The following is a 16,033-nucleotide window of genomic DNA, read 5'->3' on the forward strand; positions in this document are numbered from 1 at the left end:
AACCCCTTATGTATGTATATTTTTTGTAACTCCATACAGGTATAAAACCCCCTCGGGCCTTCATTGATCGCATGCGCTATCTTACATATTTCTTATTAGTGACCCCCCGAGAGGCAAATTCCATATTGTTGTGCTTGAGAGAAGCTTTGAAAAAGTGATTCTGGACAAAGAGCCTGACATAGCAATAAATCCAAATCATCTGCCTCCAAAATTGGTTCTTCACACAGCCGTCAAAGCAAATCCCATTGCAAGGATGAAGTAGAAGAGCCGGCGAGATCAATCTTAATTGCTTTGTAAGGCTGAGTGGATTTCATGGAGAAGGAAACCCGTTTCTTTCTTATAGAGGTAGAGAAAGGAATAGGAGTAGCATGATGCGATTGAAATATAAAAAAATTGTGAAGACTCGATGAAATAGAGGTAACTTTTGATGATACGTGGGAAACGACACAATTGTTTGGTGAACCATGAGAAGCCGAACCATCTGATGCCTGTTGCAACATGAAACGTGCATGAAACAGAGGTAGGCTGGCATGGAAATGGAGATGGCCAAAGTTGACATGGGCAATGAAGGAGCTAAAGCATCAACATTTGGACCTTATCACACCCACACACACACACACACACACACACACACACAGAGTACTTTCTACTTTCAAATAATGAAATAATAATACTTGGAGACATTAACATCTAGACATGATGATAGAAACACTGACATTTGGGATTACGTTCACGTTTTCACATTTGCATTAATGGGTTATTAGCATTCATTAATTACGATTTAAAGTAGTGTGAAAACAACGTTATCATGTTGCATACCAAAAAAAATCACTGGGAAACTAGGTAAAACTACCGCCCTTAGTATTCACATAACTGGCGGTAATATGTGTATATTATCGACTGTAATATAACTACTATTGGTGGTTACTAATATTGCTGGTATTATAATCGATGATAATACTATATTATCGATGGTGTTTTTCATATTACCATTGGTAGTAGCTTAAGTACCAATGGTATTGTGGGTTGCAGATTCACAATTTTGTGCATAGACTGGCACTATATATTGGTGGAAAGGGCAATAGATACTCGCCATTCAATTCGGATGTGGTTCATATCCTGATAAACCCTTTGGTAAGTTGGGAAACAAAGTGAACCACAATTTGGATCTGAATAGTGGTAAGGCTGATTGGGGGAGGGTGAGTCATCATTCATTATACTTGTGGGTGTGGTTTGCTACTCCGATTCCTTGCATTTTGGGGAAATTGTAGAACACGAACACGAACACGAACACGAACACGAACACGAACACGAACACGAACACGAACACGAACACGAACATGAACACGACGGCTAGTGGATGCAAGTGTTTGTTGTGTGTTATTGAGGATGGTATATACTTCGACTCCTTGCGTTTTGGGGAACTTATGGACCACAATCATGAGTGGTAATGAATGCAATTTTTAGTGAGGAGTCTCAAGCTAAGGCATGGAGAGAAGGGGGAGACAAGATGGCGATGATTTGAGCAAAAATACAGCACGTGTTGTGACTATGAATGCACAATCAAAAATGCCTAAAACTAGAAATGCTCATCCATAATCTTCAAGATGAGTTGTGACTAGGCAAATTGTGGAGGCATTGAGTCATGCCCATGCTAGAATTCATATGCTTGATAATGTTCTTGAGGTTGAATAAGGAGTTGCAAAAGAGGATCTCAATGCCAAAATGGGCACTACCCCAATGTTTGATCCACACTCTGAGGTTGTTAACCAAGAGGGAGAGGATTTATGCGAGTGTCACAATCCTCTCAAAGAGGTATTCCACGTGCATAGGGGGGAAAACGTAAGTCAATGGTCTAGAATGGGACTTTGTCATTAATTTTTGTGACTACAATGAGTGGAAACTCAAGTATTGTGGAATACAAAAATCAGGGGGAGCACCTCCATAAGGGGTCACTTGCTTGGTGACTCAAGAAAGAGCATTCAGTGTTGTGTGCCCCAAGGAGTTGCTGCAGGCAGCCCACACATTGACAATCTTCTGGAAAAATTCAAAGAAGATCAATTTGGGAAAGTCAATGTGTAAGTGGAGTAGTGTTTGTAAGCACAAAGGTGACGGAAGTACAAGTGTTGCAGGCTCCCATGCCAGAACTCATTGTGTGGACACTAACATACAAGATATCTCCACCTATGTTCATGAAACTAGATCGACAACTGTGCGACTCCTAATTTCAGGAAACCTAGGATAGTTGAGAGCATCCGGATTCAAGATTTGGAGATTTCATTGTATGTACTTGGTAAATTAATCTTGCGGTTAGGATATCCATTGAGTATGGTTGATAACAATGATATAATAGCTGCACGGAATTGCATTGCTAACTATGGAATGGGATTCAAGCCCCCTTCATACCACATATTGTGTACAACATTGTTAGATAAGGCATATGCAGAAGAGAAAGATCACATAAATCATAGCATTTTCGAGCAGCTGCATAAAATTGGATGCACAATTGTCTCAAATGGGTGGACAAGCATAAAACACAATGTTTTATTGAATGTGATGGTTGTATCACCGCATGGGGAGGCCTTCCACACTTCAATTGATGTCTTACATGTAAAGAAGTTGGGGACATATATAGCTACTGTATTATCAAAGCTTATAAGAGAGTTAGGCCTTGAAAAGGTTGTGCAAGTTGTCATGGAATGTCAAGAGTTGTAAAAAGGTGGATAGAATATTGAAAAGGGAGTACACCAATCTATATGCATCTACGTGTTGTACACATACTTTTAATCTTGCATTGAAAGATTGGTATAAATAAGTGCCATGGTTCAAAGTAATTGTTTGTGAGGCTCGAGACATCGTGAAGCTAATACGCTCGAAGCACTCAAAGCAATCTTTATGTCTCGTGATGGTTCTACCATGTTGCAATTTCCAGCCAACCACGAGATTCGCCACGTACTTCTACATTTTGCAATCCTTGGTGAAGAATAGGAGTAGTTTATTTATAAAATTGAGTCAAAATTCCTCTGTTAATATGGTAAAGACCTTTGCTAGTTTCGCCTTTTGTGAGACATTTCATTGTGATGCATTTGAGCGATGTATGTTAGAGTTGACCGATAGGGCAACAAAGGAGAAAATGCATGACTTGAAAGAAACATTGGAATTTAGTATCCCCTACATTATTGAAATGGTTTGAGGATGCTGCTAATGTTATGCAACCTGTATTATATGTGCTTAGGGATTTGGACTCAAAGGCTCCAACAATCAAAAAAGCATGGATGGACTTTTGGAGTATTGAGCAAGCTCTTATTGCAAGGAATCCCCTTACTCGTGCAGGCCAAGAGAATGAGAGAAGACCATTTAATGCTTGAAAACACAAGGAATTGTGGCAATTGTTTAGGCCTTGATGGGAGCAAGCTCATAATCCCTTGCATAGTGTTGGGTACCTTTTAGACCTCGAGTGGTGGAATATGAAGCCCAAAGAGATCCCAATTGTTATGCATGACTTTCATAAGGTTTTGCAACAATATTATCCCCAAAACCATGAGTTTGCAACGTGTTGTAATGAGTTAGCCAAGTATCGATGCAAGGAAGGGTCATTTTCATTGAGCGATGTTGCATTGGCAGAAACAACATCTGCTTGGAAATGGTGGATGATGAATGGTGGCACGTGTGAGCTTCTATGCCCAATTGCAATGAGTGTTATTTCTCATACACGTCAAAACTTAGGCTAAAAAAGAAACTGAAGTCATTATAAGTACTTTCATAGTACTTTACCAAATAGGCTTCTAGAGGATTCGGCTGAGAAGCTATTGTACATCTATGCCAATCATAAAGTTTTGGAAACATTAGGAGATGTGGGATATGAGGAGAAAGTTCTAAAATGGACCTATGATATCCCACCTGATGCTATTCAACCTGAAGCAATCCCATCATTGCAGATCCCAGAACCCCAAGAAGACGATGAGAAAGGGACTGATGGTGTGACATGTGAGGAGGATAGTGATGGGATGAATCGGATGAAGATGAAGGAAATAATATTCATCTTCCACATGGGTCTGAAGATGAGGACATTGATGACAAACATGATGAGGATAGTGACTCGTTAATTGTGGCAATGATGACAATAGTGGGCTTTGAATGTCTCATTGTATTCTAACTATGTTCTTATTTTTTGATTGTAGGCCATAGGTTCAAGGTGGGATACAAATTTTTCACTGTATGGTATTGTCTCGTCAATGGGTGGCCATATGGTATTGTCTCATCGTGCATTGTAAAATGTCTTGTGTTTAGGGTTTGGGCTTTGAAGATTTGATTCTTCTATGTCATCATCGCATAGGCCTCTGGGTGCTAATGCCAATTGTAGTGCTCTTGTCCAGGTTCATTTGATCAAGAGTACGCCAACTTGCATACCACTCACCATCATATGCAATAGAAGCCTATGAGATGACGTGTGAAAGAAGCATATGCAAAGTGATATTTCTTGCCTTTGGTAACATTGCTTTTAGCTGACTTTCGAGATAATTTTTAATTGAGAGAGAGAGAGAGAGAGAGAGAGAGAGAGAGAGAGAGAGCTTGTTATGAAAGTGCATATAATTATCCATGACTGGGTCAAATCTTTAATTTTTATGGAAACTTTTATGAAAAATACTTTATTCTTTACTCTTAAATTCATATTTCAATGGCAAATAGAAACTTTTCATTTAGGTTTGAGCATTTTCATGTGAAATAGACACCTACATATTGTTTTAGGATTGCTAACTTTTGCCAATACGGATGGAATGCACATGTATGGATTTCACTTGTTTAATAAACTTTAATTGTAAATGCTAAATGATTTTCCATTTAGTTGTGCATTTTGATTTATAATTGCAACCTAATTTATTCTATAAATTTTAATTACTTTATTCATTTATAATTGCAACCATATAAACTTGAAAGAGCATATAACTTGAAACAAAGTCATATATTTCCATCATAGAGAATGTATACATTGTAAAGAGGTGAAAATCATGGTCATGGATATAGCTGTTCTAAGCCCAACACCATGTATAATGCCATTGATAGTTGGGCTTTGCAAAGTGGACAAATAGGTCTAGTCGGCAAGTAATCTACTAGACAATAAATATGAAATTTATGGCCACAAGGCAAAGCATAATAGCCAGTTGAGTTTATCAAACAAAAACTGGCATATTGGGCTCAAATAGTTCTCTGGGCTATTAAAGGGAAGTGGCTGCATGGCAATGGTTGAGAAGATGGATACTGACACGCTCGCATCTCCAATCAGTGTTGCACATGCATTGTGGGCCTCTTGTCGCAGTCGTGTGTTGAGGTCCTCCAAGCTCTTTAGCTGGGCACGTAGATCTATAATCTCATTCTATATCTCCGGCTGGGTTTGTGGTCTTTCAGTTTCTAGGCATTGGACTTGCTCGAACCGGGCTACGTTCTTGTAAAAGTGAGTGGGATAGAATAGATGCATCATGGCACAAAGAGAGAGAGCTCAAGTGAGGCAAAATCCATTGTATTAGAATGAAGGAACATCCTCCATTATATAGAGTGAGAGGTAGGTGTAGGCACCTCCCCTATATCAGTGGCAATGAGCCCCTACATCAGTGGGACTGGCTAAATCAAAGGAACCTCCCATGTGGGGGCCTTTGTGCTTACATCATCACTTAGGTCACACACTAGATACCCCATAGCACTAGGTGTGCTTCTAACACACACACACACACACACACACACACACACACACACACACACACACACACACATGTGACTCCCCTAGATGCACACATGCACCTTAGAGCAAACCCTTGATCACACTTATCCCAACATACCCCCCCTCAAGGGTTTGCGTCTTGCTATGTCAAGGATACATCTAGTCACATAGTTTCTCATGCCATCTCATGGTGGTCAAGGATAAATCTATGGCTAGGATCTCATCCTAGCAAAGGTGCCCAAGGGTCAAGGTTTACAAAAATGGGATAGACCAAACACACATATCACATGGCCTATATCATATGGTGACCAGAGGTGATTTACAAAAGACAAGACACATAGTATTCTTTTTGGAGTACTATTCCAGGTAGAGAACCTCAAATTTGACCAAGTGAAGATTAAAAAAATTCAAAGACAAATTGCTCAAAAGGCAAAGTCCTTGTCTTATACCACAAAGTTTGATACTTCATTTGTTGATGGAGTTCTTTCTTCAACCAGATTTGTCATGCTCCTCTTTTTCTCATTGCAAAACTTCTCTGAGTGATTGTTCTTGCCACAATAAGAGCAAGGGTTGATTTTATAACAATCCTTCTCAAGATGATTGTTTTTCCCACAATGTTTGCATGCCTTGTACCTGCTCTTTGAAAACTTTATTGCAAGTGCTTCTGTGTGCATTTTGCCCATTCTTGAAGTGTTCTTTCTTTCCTCTTCTTGTAAGGCACTGATGATGCCCTCTAGTGTGGGTTGAGGAAGATTCTTCAAAGTAGTAACCACATAGTCAAAGTCTTGAGGCATACTCTTCAAGAGCATAGCCATAGCATCATCCTGAGTGACAAGAGAGTTAATTGAGGCTAGTTGTGTCATAAGACTCCTCATAGTATTGACATGAGCACCAACATTGTCTCCCTCCATTTTAAGTTCAAAGAACTTAATTTTCAAATTTAATTTGGAAGTATGAGAGCTAGCACCAAATAATATGTCTAACTTATGCCATGCTTCAAAAGGGGATTCCAAATATGAAATGTACATAATCATCTCCCAAACCTAATGCAATTATTGCATAGGCTTTCTCTATCCTTTTTGCATCTACAGGTGTAGAAGTAGAGTCAGTGGCCTTCCCTTTACTTTTGGTTGTAGTTGATTCACCTTCTTGAGAGATTGAGTTCCTGCCTTAACTAAGTCCCATAATTTTTCTTTCATAAGCATAAACTTTATCTTCATTTGCCAAGTATGAAAGCCTTGGCCATTGAACTTGTCAATTTTATAGGTAGCCATGAGAGAGTCTTACCTTTTTCAGGTAGCGTCTACTCTCTTACAAAACATGACTAATCTTGTTGAACAAAGAAATCTCCCTCACCATACAAATGTAGATTGCTAGAGATAAACTTAGAAAATCCTAGTTGTTTAGCATAATCATACAACACACCATTAAAAACTTTTGGACTTTCTCTCCTGGTTTGGACTTTTTTTGGAGCATATCCTCTCCACTCAACTTCACTTAGTGAGCTCAAAAATTGAGTTTTTTAGAGCACTAAATGGGTCACTTATATACAAATATGGCCTTATTAAGCTAAAAAATCAAGTGGTGACCTCTAATTAAAAAAAAAAAGGCTCAATGAAGCTATAATTCCCAAACTTGTGCATGGTGCCCCCATCCAATAACTATAATAATAATAATAGTAGTCTCCTAACTCTAGTTCAATTTTAACACTATGAAGTGAAAATATGACACCATATGAAAAGAGTTTGTTGAATTCAATATATAAGTGGTGTATAGATACACCATTTTTTTGAAAAAAAAGAGTTTGTTGGATTCAATATATATTAAGTGGTGTATAGATACACCCTTTTTTTGAAAAATAAACCATACAATACATTATCTTATTGGTGGTGTATAGATACACCATTTGTATGGAAAAAAGCATACAAAACATTATCTTATGCATTTGAATCTCGTTCAGAGTCATCAGATTCATGTAATGTATTTGCGCTTGATGGGTCAAGTCTTGCCAAATGATGTTTAATATGGACACGACTTGGATCAGGGATTGTGATACATTTTTCAACATTGTATCCATGCTTCTTTTTAAAACTTTGTGTCCTCGATTTCCAGCAATGAATAATGCTACTGACTTCCACCTCTATTAATTCCTCATTATTTAGAACCCATTCACATTTCTTTTGCAAGCATCCCTCATAGAGTTGTTTTATTGTATATCTTCTCGGGAGATTTTTCAATGGCTTTGGTTCATACCATAAAGCTGTGAATGTTATAGGAGTTCCCTTGTCATCCCTTTCTATCTTAGCAACCTTTGCAACCCAAATTGGGCCACCTTGGTCATCCAACTCTGAACCTGGATGAGATGCCCAAACTGCAACAAATAGACTCTCACTCATCATACGAGAAGGAGGCCCGCGGCAGCAAGAAGTAGTAGTACAGCACGTCATAGGAAAAGGTAAGGCTAAAGAGGTGGAAGCACTTCCCTTACACAAGTCCAAAAATTTTGAATAGTGTGTTATACCCAATTGGCTTCTCCCAAAGTTTCTTGGCCTTTTCTTTACTTTGAACTTTGTCCTTCTTGTAGTCTTCTTCAAGTGCTTAACATTGGAAGAACCTTCAGAGCTTGGCATCTTCACAAGAGATTAGTCCCAACTGAACTTCAATATGAAATTTCATTCTCTGATGTGTACCTTAGCATCACTTCATTTCTCAAACATTTACTCTAGCATCAAATTTCCAAAAACTATAAAAAATGCTTGCAAGGAAACAGAGTATCTTGGAGACTTGAATTCTCACTCCAGATATCTTCAGATTTGGGGCTTTGTAGGCTGAAATGAAACCTTTATACCAGAGAGAGTAAGCACAGCAGAGAAGAGGCGAAATGGTGCGCCACATGGCCTGGGAGAGCTTCACCAAAGTCGATTGTCTTTTTGTTGATTTCTCTGCAACCAGTGGACTATCTGAGCATAGATTTCACCAGCAGCAAGCTCTAGGCATAGCCTAACTTGTGCTTGAAGGAATCTAGCAATGGGTGAGCACAGATGTAGAATTGCACAATCAATCGTTGTCAGCCTGTGTTTGGATCAGCGTGGGTGATAGAGACTATCTCTAGAGGAATGCTCTGAGCCAGAGGTGCGCCCCATAGGGTAGAATCGTCAACTAAGAGGGCGTGGCAAAAGATGCAAGGGATGGAGAGAACAGAGCTTAGCCATTTTTGAGGAGGAAGGAAGAAGAAAGCTTCAAAAAGGAGGTGATGGAGAAGAAGATGAGGTGGCACTACCAAAGTGAGTTCTCTAAAGCCTACCAGCTCTGATACCAAATGTAGAAGTGAGTGGGATAGAATAGATGCATCATGGCACAAAGAGAGAGAGAGCTCAAGTGAGGCAAAATCCATTGTATTAGAATGAAGGAACATCCTCCATTATATAGAGTGAGAGGTAGGTGTAGGCACCTCCCCTATATCAGTGGAAATCAACCCCTACATCAGTGGAACTGGCTAAATCAAAGGAACCTCCCATGTGGGGGGCTTTATGCTTACATCAGCACTTAGGTCACACACTAGACACCTTATAGCACTAGGTGTGCTTCTACAACACACACACACACACACACACACACATGTGTCTCCCCTAGATGCACACATGCACCTTAGAGCAAGCCCTTGATCACACTTATCCTAATAGTTCTCTTCATGGAACTTTGCCACTTATTTCTCCAGTGGTCCACATGCACCCTCCAATGTCCCTCCAATTGTCACTTTAGTATGACCACGTGTATGCTTGTCCTTATAAGATGAGAAGTCCACCTGGATATCCTTTATGAAGTGCGTGTACATGAATTTTGTAAATTACATCGCCACTAAATTATGGTGTGGCGTGTTCCCATATACCTCGATATATATCTACTTGGCATTTCGCCTAATCTGTTCATCTTGGAAATTTGTTATATTCATCTCCAGTGCTGGTCCAAAGCTTAGGTTGGGGGCTGCTTCCACCTCCCTCTGTTGTTCTTCTACGTCTCCTCGCTTGGCTTCCTGAGGCCATTGCATGCCTACAAAACCAACGCCCATGGTGTTGTTTGCTAGTCCGTATGTGATAATTATTGAAAAAGTCCTAAGAAATGATACATCTGATATTAAAAGTGTGCAAAAATTGAAATAGTAAACATACAGACCTCCAAGTTGAGCATAAACAGATGTACATGCAATAGTGTTTGGCACATCCTCGGGCGCTGTGCTGGAAACCCTGCATAGCCACTCAAACTGCAAGCATTGATGCTCGACATGTCAAGCCTAATATTCAGCCTCCTCTTGCATCAATGGGCGCTTGCCTACTCTTTTGGAACATTCTGGTTCCTTGGGCAGAGGAGGAGTATCCTCTCCTTGTGAATTCTCATAGGTAAGTATTTCTTATTACAGAGACTGAATGCAGATGAATGCTCGGTGTGCAATAGTATGTAAGGTCTGCATGCATCAAATTCAACATTTGTGAGGCACCGATTTGTGACATAGGATGCAAGAAGCAAATGTCACATGCAATATGCTCGATGCAAGATGAAGATGTTACATTTACCATTCAAGATGCAAACTGTACAACATATGCTATGCAAAATAAGTTATAACAAAATTACATTAATTTAACAAAATGTACATGTTGCAATCTTTATTTACTTCGAATGGTACAAATTAAATTTTATTTTTGAACAACGATTTCATTACAATAAGTTTGGCACATGGGGTCCCAAAAGTATTACAAGACAAAAAAGGTGGCTTATGTTGCAAGCCTAAGTACAAGGCTCATCTCTTCCATTAGACTCAAGCCAATTCTCCTTCACATTCTACTCTCTTTAAGATATAATTGGTCTCTCGAGCTGGCTTTCTCTGATCGGCCATGCAATGCATCATTTATTCTTTTGCATGATGCTTAATGGCATTAATGACATGAGAAGGAGACATTTTACGAGCATCCTCGAGGCATCCTCAAGGTAACTCCAGGCATCTTCAAAAAATTGAATCATCTCAACAACAATCCATCCCAATGCATACGTACCTGCATGGCATGTATATCTACCTCTTAACACTACTTCATGTACCTTGGGTGCAAGCCATTTTTTCTGCCCATGCTCTTCCTCTTTCTTGCAAACTCGCTCAGCAAAGTCGGCATCTGTCTCCAAATACTACGTCTTTAGATGCTTGAATGCCTTTCGACTCTCTGAGAAGTTCATGGCCATCCCCCATTCTATGATGCCTACTTGACATCTATACTTTCCAACAAAATACAACAAGATATTTTCAGAGTGTAGGTCTATGTGCATCCACCTTCTAGCGTGCAGCCTTGCTAAACCATCCACAAGTATATGGATGATGGGGAGGAGATTCTCACAAAAGACATTGATTCAGGCAATATCTTCCTTATCCAATGTAGCTTGGACTCCCCTAGTTGCTATGGCCGTCAGATCCGCTCCTCCCCTTAGAACATGGTGGAAGTGGTGTGTGAACTTGCCCTGGTCCATTGGCAGAGTATGAGGGAAGTGCAATAGGCTACTGCCATTAAAGTATGGTGTGATGATCCAAAGTGGCTCTTCTCAAGTTGCTGCGATCATACATACAAGGACTGGGTGTAAAATCTGCCTGAGTTGTTCTCTCCATGCTTCTCATATTTATCCATCCCAATATTTCCCTTGTACTTCTATTCAACGTGATATGGCAACCCTATAGCTCCTACCAAACACACTTTAAATATAGTGCAATAGGTGCCTAAGTCAATTTTCTTGCCAACTTGTATCTCCCTCTCTATGACATGCCAAGTGTGACACTCTGTCTATGTTACTAGCCAAGTGTTGTGCCCTTTGTGTTAGAGCTATATATAGCTTTTAATAACTCAGCCGAGTCCTCAACTATATATACGTCTATGATCTATGAATAGATTCACTCCCTTAGGAGCAACTCTTGTGTCCATCTCTCGCCTCTTTCTCTTCTTCTCAACATGGTATCAAATCCTGGCTACACTGTCGCGTGACTGTGAGAAGAAAGCAACATGATTTTCATCGATCTAACAACGAAATCATTCACATAACATTCTTTCTAGTCATTTCAACTAATTGATTGCTAGGTTTTGAGTTGATATGAAAAAGTTATCAAAGATGCGTTGCAAATTAGCATCGTGATCATGATTGATGGAAACTGCTCATGTAGGCTTGTTCAAAGCATATGCGCCAATTATTTTGACTAGCTAGATCATTATATTCTGATTTTAGGTAAGAAAGTTGTGGTTATTTCTTTTTGCTGCATGCTGTAAACTAGTAGAAGAGTGTTTGGATAGGAAGATGAACACCCATAACCAGAGAGAACTTGATCTAGGACATGAGGATGGAAAAGATTCATACTTTTATAGAATCAACAATATTTGAAGAAAAATCAAAAGCAATGAAAAATTAGACTTAATGATAAGAAGCTTCCTGTTCAATCTCCACTAGTTGATCACACCATCTTGCACTTAGTATTTGCGTTCCCTTGGATTTAGCACACTAGCATATCATGCTATCATGTTCCCACATGGAGAAATAAGAGGCTCAATCACATAAAACAAACTTCTTTAGCTACATGAATCCACAAAAATTTAGATGTAGAGGAGACCCAATGCCCACCGATCATATCCATAAAATCCAAGAGCGTAGGATCATTGTTGCAAGCGTAGTCAATCTTTAGGAATGAAGATATTATCTAATTAATGCCAAGTAGTGTCTCAATATTGTTCTTAAGAGTAAGGCAACCCAATCTACATGCTTTTGTAGTGATAATTATATGCGTTCAACAGACTAGAAAGTTGATTGGAAAAATCACTTGGAGAAAAGGTTATCTCCCATATGAAAGCAATTTTTTCTTTCTATTAGGTCATCAGTGAAAACAAGAGTTTAGCGCTTCAGCACTTGTTTTTTCATGCTACTTTTGCAAAAGTAAAAGCCAATGTTGCTTCACACATATTAAGCTAGTTTTGATTTAGCACATCCTTTACTGACCAACTTCTTATTTAGTACATCGCTTGCTGAGTCTTTGTGTAAGTGGTTTGCTACTCAACATTTATAGAATGTCCTTCAACCAAAGATCTCTGTCAATATCTATACTCGGGTATCTCACAAAACTTGATTGCTTTTCAGCGAGACGGCGATGGTTAATTTTAAGATCACTAATCACTATGACATACATCTATGTGTTGGAGCTTTTCTTTGCTTGTTGGTATAGAGATAAACCAACTTTCTTTAATGTTGTCCATGATTGGGGACCATGATATCATCGTAGTTTAGTACAATGCTTTGTCCTTGATATTCCACTTGAAAGGTTATGTTATTTGTATTCCACTACATTCATATGCTTGATGATTTATTCACAATGATAATGCGTTACTTCATATATGCGAAGGCGCTTCCCACATGTTTCCTTGTCGTTTTCAAGGCACTCATTTGTTTCCAAGCTGAGCTCATATGTTCTCTTTCATCACACTCAATTGTGTCTCCGAGTACATATAGGTTTCAACAGGCACTAAATTCACATTGCATACCTACAGGATGATGTTAACATCCACAGAGTACAGTCACCGAATGCAGGGTAATCAGTGATTAGAGGTGATTAGGCTTCATGATTTACTTCAATGATTACAGCCATGGAAGGAGTACAGTACAAGCTCAGGGATTTTGAGCCCCAAATACCCCAAGTCCAAAGATTGCAGGCAACGTGCACAAATCATATGTTCCAACTACCAAGTTATAGGTTCCAGCTACCAGGTTGTATGCTCCAGCTGCTGCTCCAAGCTATGGTTAAGTGTCTCGTGGGAGTTAAGCGTCGCCACTCTAGGTTTTGAGCCTTCTACATGGGGTTTGAGCTTAAGGCTTGAGGGCTTAGGGAGTTTGAGCCACAAATAGCCTAAGCCTTAGAGGCGCGAGGCTAACACTAGTGCTATTTGGGGGTCAGTTAGGAACACCTCCTAATGTCGGCTTTATCCCAAGTGCTCTTATATGGTTAACACAAGTGCTATTTCCGCTAGTAGGGAGAGATGGAAAGAATAGCAATATGCCTTGGCACCCTATGGGCCTAAGAGCCTTTTATTTGAAAGAGAGGGAGAGTGCTAAAAGGAAAAGGGTTGGCCCTCCCTTCAAAAGGTGTTTTCCTTGTACTCCCCAAGGGTTTTTTTTCATCCGTAGCTAGAGGGCCTAGTTTGAGTGGGAGTGTTAGAGCTATATATAGCTTGCCCTAACTCAGTCTAGTCCTCAACTATATATATGCCTATGATCTATGAATAGATTCACTTCCTTGGGAGCAGCTCTTGTGTCCATCTCTCCCTCTTTCTCTTCCTCTCATCATAGCTCTAACACTTTGAACCTCATCACCACTCAATGGTTGGTGGGAGTATGTAGAGGCACTACAAGGCATAGGCTGTATTTCAACGAAAATAACCACCTTTTTCACACTAAAAAGTTTTTTTTAAACGGGCGCAAAAGTTGTTATTTGCATCGCTATTAATGTCGAAAAAGATATGTCGCTATATAAGCATCACTATATAGCGACTTTGGTAAAGGTCGCTATATAGCGACACTGGTAAAGCATCGCTATATAGCAACCCTTAACATAACTTTAAAAAAACATTAGTGGGGCTAAACAGGGCTATAACAAGCCCTATTTTGCCCCACTAATGTTTTTTTTTTTGCATTACAAAAGAATGTTTACAAGCACACAGGCGAGATAAAACTCTCAAACCTTGTTTGTTACAAAATTTCCCTTGTGAAAGGGGTGATACAAAATTGCACAAACGAGCCGAGAGACAGAAGCATATACATGCCGAAGTAAATACAACCTTGTTTGTTGCAAAATTTCCCTTTCGAAAAGGGTGATACAAAATCGCTCAAACGAGCCGACATACAAAAGCATATACATGCCGAAGTATATACAAACTACTACTACTACTACTACTACTACTACTACTGCTCATCCGAATCATCATCGTCGTCGTTGTCACGTTGGCTTGATCCCTGGCCCTCGTGAGCTATGCCTGATCCCTGGCCCTCGTCGAAGCCATGTAAGCCAAATCCCTCGAGACCTGCCTCCTTGTCATCACTGCTCACCTCCACTAATGGGACATTTGTATAGAAATTGTAGATTCAGTGTGTCCGTTGTTTTCACACCTGTTCGTAATTGTTTTGTTTTGTTTGATTTAATTATTAATTGTATTATTTAATATTTCAATACTCTCCCTTAATGCTATTAATCTATCTAATTAAATCTAACCTTCTAAGTCCTAAACAGGTGCAACAAGACTCATGCTTTTGAGTGGGTAGCGGCTTCATGAGGAAATTCGCCCACATCAAATCCGTTGGTGTATGGTCCAGTTGTAGCTTCTTGTCTTCAATCATTTCTCGGATGAAATGATACTTCAGATCAACATGCTTTGTCTTCTCCGAATGCTTAGGATTGCTTGTGAGATATATACAAGACATATTATCGTAATACAATTGTAATGGTAACTTCGGAAGTAGCTTTAGTTCTTCTAGTAGCATCTGCATCCATAAACCTTCTTTAGTTGCTAATGCTACTGCAACAAACTCAGCTTTTGTAGAAGATAATGTCACTAAAGTTTGTTTCTTTGATTGCCACTTAACTCCTCCTGCAATCAGAAAAGTAAATCCAGCACTAGACCGTCGTGGAGGTAGGGGGTGTGGGACTTTGGATCACACGTTGTAATTGGTTGGTCAAAGGTGTGCACGATGTCGAGACGGGATTGGTGGCTGCAATAGATTGAACTGTGCACCATGGTGGATGCGTGGTCTGCGACACGTGTTGTGCATGAGGTGGGTGGTTGCATTTAGGACTGAGGCTATGACTTGGTTGCGCATTTAGACGTTCGTTACGATTTTGGTCATTTGTGTCGTCTTGGTGACCAAGCGACACTGGTTGCGATTGTGCCCTTCTGTGAGCGTTCGTCACTGGGGTTTGCGGAGCCTGGAGTACGTTGTGTGCAGGTTGAGGTGCTTGTAGAACTATATTTGCAGGCGGAGGCGCTTGCGGTGGTGGAAGTGGTGCTGGAGGCCCAGGATCGAGAGGAGCCCGCCATTTGACGGAGTTATTTCTGTGCATCATTTCGTTTGGTTGTGCTTGTGTAGTCGAATTTGTGAGAAGCAGTTGTGGTGTGTGTGAGGTGGATGCTTCTGTGCTGGGTTCTAACGGTGGCCCGTTGGTGTCTGCAGGAAAGGAGATGAGGGAGTCCTCATTGATGATGACGGAGCGAGAGTACAAGAATCGGCGATGAAGGGGATCATACAAGTGATATC

This window comes from Dipteris shenzhenensis, chromosome 19, assembly GCF_047967505.1.
Source record: "Dipteris shenzhenensis isolate YYH24624 ecotype China chromosome 19, Dip_SZ_1.0, whole genome shotgun sequence".
Lineage (NCBI taxonomy): Eukaryota > Viridiplantae > Streptophyta > Polypodiopsida > Gleicheniales > Dipteridaceae > Dipteris > Dipteris shenzhenensis.